Here is a 10,644-nt window from a genome sequence, read left to right on the forward strand (position 1 = left end):
TTTACTTACGAGTTAATGACCATCTGTCCCTTGTGTCTTTATCAGTCTTTATTGTGACTGACGGTGATAAAATATATCATCAATATCGAGTTACCACTGACACCTTAGTCACAACGACCATAAGGGCCACTTTGGAATAGCAAGGTAAAATAGCTTTGAATAGACTTTAGGTGATGAAAAACAATACGAGCAGGACATGAAAAATCCAAACGGCGAATAACCGATTTATACGTGGGAGAGCCATGCCTAGGCACGAATGGGCCGCCTCGACCGGAGAAATACCACGTTCTTACAGAAAACCGGCGTGAAACATCGCTTGCGCTGTGTTTCGCCGAGTGAGTGAGTTTACCGGAGGCCCAATCCCCTACCCTATTCCCTTCGCTAATCTCCCCTATCCCCTTATTACCCTATTCCCTCTTAAAAGGCCGGCAACCCTCCTCTATTACCCTATTCCCTCTTAAAAGGCCGGCAACGCACTTGCAGCTCTTCTGATGCTGCGAGTGTCCATGGGCGACGGAAGTTGCTTCATAAAAAAAAACCGGCACAAAAATATAAAATGTCTTTTTTTTTAATTTGTATTAAAAGTATACACCTGATGAACAGCAACTACCGTCGCCCGTGTACATTCGCAACATCAGAAAAGTTGCGTTACCTTTTACAAGGGAAACTAATATGTATTCTGTGACCATAGCTGGGCACCGTTAATCAAATAGTTAACTTCGTTAATCGTTAATCCGTTAATAAAAAATGTTAGCTTCGTTAAACGTTAAAGCGTTACATTTCGGACGAATTAACGCAAGTTAACGTTAATCTTTAATCCGTTAATATGTGTAATATGGCCTTGTTGTAACATATATCATTGCGTTAGTGTACTTACAAAACTTGTTGGTTTAAGGCACTTTCAGGTTTTGGAAGTTAACATGTTAGGGACAAAACAAAATACTTCTATAATTATCTACCTAACTAAATTATGCTGCACTCTTCTCAACATGCAAATGATTTATAATAACAATAAACAAATCACTCTCTCTATAAGCACCGGCACTGAGTAATGAAATGATAAAACAAAACAAATCTCTTCTCACTCGCATGCGCCTGAAAATGTATCTAGTATTGTTTTTGTTTCGCTGCTGCCGTGCCGCGGCGCCGCGCTGCCCGCCCGCCCGGCACTTGTCTTTTCATACTATTACAGCTGTCTGAACCTGTTTTTGCTCCGCACTGCGGTGCCGTGCGGTAAATAGTAGGCATTGGCTTAACGATTAACGGACTTCTGCATATTAACGGAAGTTAACGAGTCCGTTAATATTTTTAAAAGTTAACTTAAAAGTTAATCCGTTAATCAAATTGTTAACTTCGTTAATTAACGATTAACGGATTAACGAGTTAATGCCCAGCTATGTCTGTGACAACTAACAAGGGTATCTCTTTCTTGAAGGTTTGCGTATTGGTGCGGAAATACTGCAGCTGGCGAGTGTTCGTTCCAGACTTCCAGAGTTTCTTTCGATTCATAATTAGTAATACTTTAAAAATTCGAAAGTTTGGAAGTGCATAATAGTTGCTAATTCTCTCAAAAACTACTGAACGTATTTTGGTCAAGAAAATATTTATGTAAACACAAGATACGCCCGCAAAACCGATGCGCCAAAATATTACTCGGGACTCAAAGTATCTCCATACTAGATTTCAGCAAAAACGGTTCAGCGATTCGAGCCTAAAGAGGTAACACACAGACATACTGAAAAACTTATAATATAAGTTATTTAATATAAATTGACTAGTAATTACGGAACCCCAATATAAAGAGGTTGTGTAATGTAATATCTGGGGACACGGCAGTGCCCCCGCCAAGACGAGCCAAGCGAAGTGCAAGGGCAGTACCTACCTTTTCTCGAAACGTTTCGTCGTATTTTTGAACCCTCGTAACTTTGGTTTGGACAATGCCAGATAGTTCAAATTTTTAAGATATAATGACATGAGTTTAATAATTAAATTTTATAAGTGTCCAAAAACCCACAATTTTGTACCTGACTCACCGATCATCATAATTGTTAGGGTACTTCCTGAAGTCTTAGAAAGCTGAAATTTGGTATGTAACATAACATTAGTACAGAAACAATAAAAAATTATCAAACCTAACGTAGGTTACGTTAGGTTCCCCATCCCACCTCCTTGATGTAGAGGGTGGATGTTAGTTTGAGATACCACCGTTTCGTGTGCTAGATACAAAATTAAAAATAGTATAAAATACTTCTTGTGACAAATAAATAATCGGCCAAGAGCGAGTCGGACTCGCGCACGAAAGGTTCCGTACCATTATAGTAAAATTAGGCCAACAATAGTTGTATCGGAGTATTTTTACCCGACTACGGCGAAGCAAAAAGGAGGGTTATGATTTTGGCCTTTATGTATGTATGTATGTATGTGGGTATGGATGTTAAATGGATGGATGGATATGGATGAATAAATGAGGTGTCGTTAGAAGCCTCTTGACTGTCCGCTGGTTATAGGCTACATGACATCACGTTAAATTGACTGTAGCACCATCTAGGGGACTGAAAGTAAAGAACAAAAAAAAATATTTTTCCTGACAATATCGTGTGGGGTATCAAAAGAAAGAGCTTTATTAGCACATTTCAAATATGTAAACATTATTAGCAATTTTTCACGGGTTTACGAGCAATCACCTGATAATTACAAGAATTCATAAATCACTTCAATACAATATCTATACAAATACATATTATAATAAAATCGGGGTCGAAGGGAGCGGGGGCTCCACATGCTTGGCACTCGGCCAGAACTTGGGGGGGGGGGGGGGCTGCTACCCTAAACTAAACATACACTTTTTGACTATCATTTAATTACCTATATAGCGGGCTTGGCCTTCAGCTGGAACTTGGGGGGGCTGGGCCCCCCAACCCCCCCCCCCCCCTCCTGGAAGTGTTATCGAGTCGTTATTGTTGAGTTTTGATTCTCCTCTTTTAGGAACGAAGTTATAAATTAAAAGTGAAATTATTGTACCCTCAACTAAACATATTACACTTTTTGACTATCCTTTCATTACCTATACGGAGGGCTTGGGCTTTGGCCGGAACTTGGGGGGGGGGCTGGGCCCCCCCAAGCCCCCCTCCCTCGTGGAAGTGTTATCGCGTCGTTATTGTTGAGTTTCGATTCTCCTCCTTTAGGAACAAGGTTATAAATTAAAAGTGAAATAATTGTACCCTAAGCTAAACATACACTTATTTTAGAAAAAAATTATCCATCTCCTTTAAAATTATTATACTATGCTAACGCGGACTAAGTCGCGGGCAACAGGTAGTGAATCAGAACCAAATAAATTGTAAAACATCCTCATGATCCTCGATCATTTGAGGAGATGGATAGTTTAAGATCGAGTGAATCTTAGCCCCAAAATAATTAAAATAAAAATAAAGTTTAAAAAACTAAAACCCGACTACTAAAACACGCTCTAAAAAGTACGAAACAAGAAAACAGTTTATAGGGATATGGAAATGTTTATAGGATAGCTGTGGTCGTATGCCACCTACTAGAGCAAAACAGATTCATTATATTATATTAATATAATAAAGGGCATACATACGACCACGGCTATCCTTTAAACATTTCCATATCCCTATAAACTGTTTTCTTGTTTCGTTCTTTTTAGAGCGTGTTTTAGTAGTCGGGTTTTAGTTTTTTAAACTTTATTTTTATTTAATTAAATATAACTAAAGGGAGATCGCAGACGACAGACTTTTTGTGCGATCGAGTCTGCGGCGCCCATACAGTCGGCATGGCCGCGCCATGACTCGATCACACAAAAAGTATGTCGTCTGCGATCTCGCTAATACTATCAGAATAACAAAATGGCCAGGCCACCGATTTCGAGTTATGTGTAGAGTTTTTAGATTCTTCTCGTGCGGCTGACACATTATATCAAGTACTTTGCCTCGACTTAAGACGTGTAAAATTAGGTTTTTTAGATTTAGGGCTGAATATGTAAGATAAACTTGGCTCTACATGGGATCTCACTACTTTTGACACCACGAACTATATTATGTTCTCGTTTTGGCAACATTTTTACATGAAAATGTTTTTGGTGGGACTATAAATTATAGATGTGTCCTTTCGTATCGGTGACGACCTCATTTATTATTAAGTGGTCGATTCACGTATTTGTTCTATCTCTGGCAGGTTACAATAACCATTTTGTCAATTAAAAAAAAATGCGTGTGGCATTCGGAGACTGCCGCGGTAAAGCTATTGCGTAAGGTTTTTTATCAACTGCAATTATAACTTGCATCGCAGTCACTCGCACACAAACACCGTGCCGAAGTCTGCCGAACTGAAACTGCGTTAATAGCCGAATGACAGAATGTTAGGTGTTTTTCGTTACGGAATTTCTTGATTCGGTCGCCGCGCTCAAAGCCTGCAATAAAAGCTATGCAATAGGTACTTAGCTTAAAACATTTAGAGCAATAAAAGAAATGTAGAATAAACGAACACCTGTACATCTATAAGTATACTTACATAAATACCATAAAACAAAGTCGCTTTTTTCCCTCATGTCCAACGCATGTCCCTTTGTTCCCTTTAATATTTAAAACTACGCAACGAATTTTGATGATTCCTTCAGTGTTAGATAGCCCATTTATCGAGGAAGGCTATAGGCTATATTTTATCACGCTAAGACTAATTAGGAGCGAAGAAATAGAGGAAAATGTAGAAAAAACGGAGAAAATTATTTGAAAGGGCTAACTTGAACGCGCTAATCTCAGGAACTACTGGTCCGATTTGAAAAATTATTTCAGTTTTAGATAGCCCACTTGTTGAGGAATTCTATAAGCTATATTTTATCACGCTAAGACTAATAAGAGAATGTAGAAAAAACGGGGAAAATTATTTGAAAGGGCTTATCTCACGATAAGCACTTTCAAATAATTTTAAAAAGATAAGGTACTGGAGCAATTTTTATGTTATTTGGCACAGATAAGAAGTTAGACAAAGTGAAGGAACATAGGCTATCGATTTTAATTATTTTTTCAGTGGCTATATATTTTATACCCGTGCGACGCCGGGGCGGGTCCTTAGTAAAATATATTATCCACATTAGTATACAATATACATTAGGGAAATACGTACAAAATGTATGGACATTATTATTTTTAACAAAAAATTAAAACCGACTTCCAACGTAAAAACAATAATAACATCCATATTATATGAACTAAAAAGTGTTAAATAATTTTTCCTACTTCCAAAAGTTTCAAATATTCTAGCAGACTGAAGATTCAGCTATATCTGGTACCGACTTCAAAATTATGATAAAATTGAGAAGATTGAGTACAGAAATAGTTGATTTTAACCGAATTCGGAAAAAGGCACTATTAGATAGGAAAAATTACTTAATACTTTTTAGTTCATATAATATGGATGTTATTATTGTTTTTACCTTGGAAGTCGGTTTTAATTTTTTGTTAAAAATAATAATTTCACTCTTTTTAGTTACCTACCTAGTAAACCATCGCGTACTATACCTACGTACGTAGAATAACACACTACGTATCATATTAGTTATTACAATTTGTTAACAGTCACACATACAAAATATTATAATGTCAGCTGCAGATAATATTAAACAATACTTACATTTAAAAATATTATCGAAGCAACTTACTTCTCAGAAGTGTGTGCCTTACGCTCTGGAGTTAAGGTTGAATTTGTTATGTCCAATTTTTGTGACATTGGTGACCCTGTCGTGGTAATGATGATGATGATGATGAATGTAATTTGCATAGTAGCATATTATGCTTTTAGTTCTTAAAACAGCGCCTAAGCCCCCAAACTTGTATCTATAAGGAATCCGGAGTTCTCTTAGTATCTTCGGAACCATAGTATACCTCGGTGCAAAATCTTGCGTTTTGGTAGCATATGCTTAGGATGCTTCTCATAAAACCAAAATCATCAATTATGTTTCTATATAAATATCGAGGAGTTATCTCGATTACTCATGGTTCCCATCATGAGGTCACCACTTTTGTGAAAATGGGACCAAATTGGAGTGAAACCTCATACAACAAAACAAAAATTTCGAAAATCGGTTCACAAACGGCGGAGTAATCGTTGAACATACACAAATAAAAATAAAAAATATATATAAGTATCCACAGCCGAACATATAACCTCCTCCTTTTTGGAAGTCGGTTAAAAATGACATACTGCCGATATTTCAAAATTGGGGGGTTTTAGATACGTTTCCGCGATTGTATCACGTGACGGCAGTCATATTATTAATCCTGTCAGACTTTGAACGCCATTCTTACAGTTGCGCCGCAGTAAGCAGATAATGTTTCTCGCCTTCAAAAGTTTATTTAACAGATGGTTTTCTCCTGTTTTTTGGCGAGTTATTTGCTGTCATTTGTTATTATTTGTATTATAATCGATGAACTATGCTAGTAGCCAGTGATTTCTATGAACTTTTAAAGCAATCATTAGTTGTATCTGATGAAATTTTGGTGTTTATTTGTTTTTTCTTTTTGTATGGTTTATTATAGTTCCTACTTAATTAAAAGACTGTATTACTGATAGTCAATAAACCTAAGATAACTTTAAAAGGTTGAGACTAATTATTAATTTTTTAGAAACAAGGTTATAAATTAAAAGTGAAATAATTGTACCCTAAACTACCCATACACTTATTTTGGAAAAAAACTATCCATCTCCTTTAAAATTATTATACTATGCTAACGCGGACTAAGTCGCGGGCAACAGGTAGTGAATCAGAACCAAATAAATTGTAAAACATCCTCATGATCCTCGATCATTTGAGGAGATGGATAGTTTAAGATCGAGTGAATCTTAGCCCCAAAATAATTGAAATAAAAATAAAGTTTAAAAAACTAAAACCCGACTACTAAAACACGCTCTAAAAAGTACGAAACAAGAAAACAGTTTATAGGGATATGGAAATGTTTATAGGATAGCCGTGGTCGTATGCCACCTACTATATCCCTATAAACTGTTTTCTTGTTTCGTACTTTTTAGAGCGTGTTTTAGTAGTCGGGTTTTAGTTTTTTAAACTTTATTTTTATTCTTAGATCGATTTGAAAGAGATGGACACTACGATGTTGCCACTTTTTAGGGTTCCGTAGCCAAATGGCAAAAAACGGAACCCTTATAGATTCGTCATGTCTTTCTGTCTGTCTGTCTGTCTGTCTGTCCGTCCGTATGTCACAGCCAGTTTTCTCCGAAACTATAAGAGCTATACTATTGAAACTTGGTAAGTAGATGAAGTCTGTAAACCGCATTAAGATTTTGATACATGGAAAAATTATTAAAAATTTTAGGGGTCCCCATACTGAAACAAAAAAAAAATTTCATCTAACCTATCCGTGTGGGGTATTTATAGATAGGTCTTCAAAAATCATATTGAGGTTTCTAATATCATTTTTTTCTAACCTGAATAGTTTGTGAGAGAGACTCTTCCAAAGTGATAAAATGTGTCCCCCCCCCCTCTAACTTCTAAAGTAGGGACATGATAAGTCTAAAAAAATATATAATGTACATTACTATAAAAACTACCAACGAAAATTGGTTTGAACGAGATCTAGCAAGCAGTTTTTTTTATAGGTCATAAATAGTAAACCTTTTAATTTAACTTTCATTAAATCAACTGAAATTTAAAAATAAATCGAAAATCTTTTAATTTCATAGAAATACACCTTATTGCTGCTGCGGAACCCTTCATGGGCGAGTCCAACTCGCACTTCGCTGTTTTGGATTATTGGGTTGGAATCACAGACATAGATCAAGATAGATACCGCATGTCGCTCTATTTGTATCATAAAGTTAATATACCTAGCGGAATAGAGAAACAAAGGCCTGAGCAAGAGAGATGTCACTATCAGTAACACTGCGTGGTAAAAAGAGACGTGTGATACATGACAGCAGCACTCCTTTTTTGACGTCCAGTCGGCACGTGCTGCACGTTGACAATTTAATCTCATAGAAATCATGTTCAATCATACTTGTGTAAGTGTATACGTACACATATTTTTACACACAGATAAAACCAATTTCGGTTTTGTTTGACAGATCGAGATCGTTGCTCTATTCCGCTAGGTATATTAACTTTATGATTTGTATGAAAACGAGCGTGTCACTTTTTTCCTACCACTGTGACGTACCGATGATAAGAAACGCGTCCATTGTGAAGGCCAACGTTTCTATTTGAATTTCTACAGCTCAATACGGCACTTTTAGGCATTTAGGCATTTTTAAAATTCCGATTGACGTCCGATTCCGATAGCAGACTAAAGAACAGACTTTCGAAAGACGAGCATAGCTTGTCGTTTGGTAACGCAATATGGCACGCGAAGTACATACACATGCCGTATGTATCTTGATCTGTGTCTGTGGTTGGAATAATATAAATCCACTACTAAGGCGATTTCCACATCGATACGAATCATAAGGATTCAGACACAAATAATAGCGATATTAATTCTTTCCTTTAGTGAAGACTATCTAGACACTTTACTAAAATCAAAACTTTTTTTTCACAATTCGTCTAAACTATTTCGCTACTCAATCTTTATAAAGAAGTCGAAGTCGGTACCAGTCACAAAAATTACAATTATTAGAATTATTCTGTCATACAGTTAGCTCGTACCGACGTCATAATAAGGAGCAGCATAATTATCATTATAGTACTTTATGTACTTACTACATAAGTCATAATGTAGTATAATCGTTGAACAATTTGCTATCGTGCCCTAATGAGACTAGTACCATACGTGTATATTTTTTGTAGCCCTGCAAGATGATTGCACTATTACAGATAATGATGGGAACAAAGTGAATCGTCCCCGTCAAGTAGTATCGTCAAAAACTCGTTATGTATCAATAATAAAACCGCTTGTTACAGACTGCAAACTAAATTAGGTGCTTTAGTTAAGAAGAATGCACATTGCACAGTCCCTAACTTCTAGCAGAAATTCTGCTGCATTCAGTTTCCTAGAAAATTTCTACTTTACTCACACGAGTGTTATTTTTAAGTCAGTATGAAAGATATAATTTACGAGACCGAAATTCAGCGACTCACGACTCACAAAATTACGCACGTTTGGCTTCACCCTTAGATAGAGGAGATAGATATACGGAAAATGTAGGAGATTTGACATAGCACATCGAAAAATCGCTAAAATATTATGACAGAAAAAAACAGTAGACAACAAAACTTTTAGACACTTATAAAAAACAAGCCCTTTTTTATTTCCGGATACTTTGTAAGATAAAAGACACTTGACATTTATCATGTATCTAAAATAGCATTATTGCATTTATTATTGTGCCAATTAATAAATTATGAATGACGATCGGACAGGAAGTCAAAACAGACTATTTATTTAAGTATATAACAATAACTAACAACAATAAAAATAATTTCATAATTATCTTTGCACCGAGGGATGGGAAAACTCTATAAAAGAAAACCTTTTTTTTGTTTAAGTCGTTTAAGTGTTTAAGTCATCTAAGTAAATATTTGTTCTCGATAAATCGAGTTATGCAATAATTACGTTCTTGGCTCAAGTAAGTAAGTAATACTTCGCATTGCAAGAGCAATGCTAAAATTAAGCTTACTCATCGTGACGTACCGTACCCCAGGATAAGAGCTGGTTAAGATAAAGTATCAATCGGTCATTACTCATTTTCTGAGTGATAAGTTGGTTGATCGCTATTGAGTATTGACAAGGCATATAAAGATGGCGCATAGGTGACGAACTTGTTATTAGTTATAACTACAAACAGAATTATTAGATGAAGTAGCTCTTTAGACTGGTAGATTACAAAAATCTGAAAAAAAAATCTTTTTATCTCTAAGAGCAGATTTTTCAATCGTCAGATAACTTTTAACTAAGGAATTATTTTGACACTTACACATTTTTTTGATACAAAGTCTGTCAAAGCGTCATACTTATTCCTCAGTTAAAAATTATCACAAGATTGAAAAATCAGCCCTGCCCCTAATATCAGACAAAGTGGCCTATTGGGTAGACTTTTGATTCGTAATTACACGCCAACGCACGGCTCCAAAACATCAGAGACGTGTACACTGTACAGATGAGATTTTTTTATATAATTACATTCCCCCACGATGAAGGAAAACCTGATCCATACCTCTGGGTCATCTATGTTGCGTCAAGTATACCGTACACGCGGCGTTTCAAGCCCGACAATACTTTGCTTGGAGATGAACTGTATGAGGCTTTACTAAAAACAATATTTCGTCGCTACAAACAGAATTAGAAAGAAATACCTACATATTTATTTATTTATTTTATTTTCACTTTTCCTGAGCGTGTAGTTCGAAAACGGATGAGAATTTGGAAAAACTGTATAAAGTCTAAATTATGGAAAATTTAATAAGCTTTAATTTCATCATATTATATTTTTGGTACAAAGCATCGTTTTTTAGTTATTGGCGAAAAACCAACTATTGAGACATTTGTCTTTTAGTATTTCCGTAATAAAATATAGCCTATACCTTTCTCGATAAATGAGCTATCTAACACTGAAAGAATTTTTCAAATTGGACCTAGGTCCTGAGATTAGCGCGTTCAAACAAACAAACTCTTCCGCTCT

Source organism: Aricia agestis, chromosome 6 (assembly GCF_905147365.1).
Source record: "Aricia agestis chromosome 6, ilAriAges1.1, whole genome shotgun sequence".
Classification (NCBI taxonomy): Eukaryota; Metazoa; Arthropoda; class Insecta; order Lepidoptera; family Lycaenidae; genus Aricia; species Aricia agestis.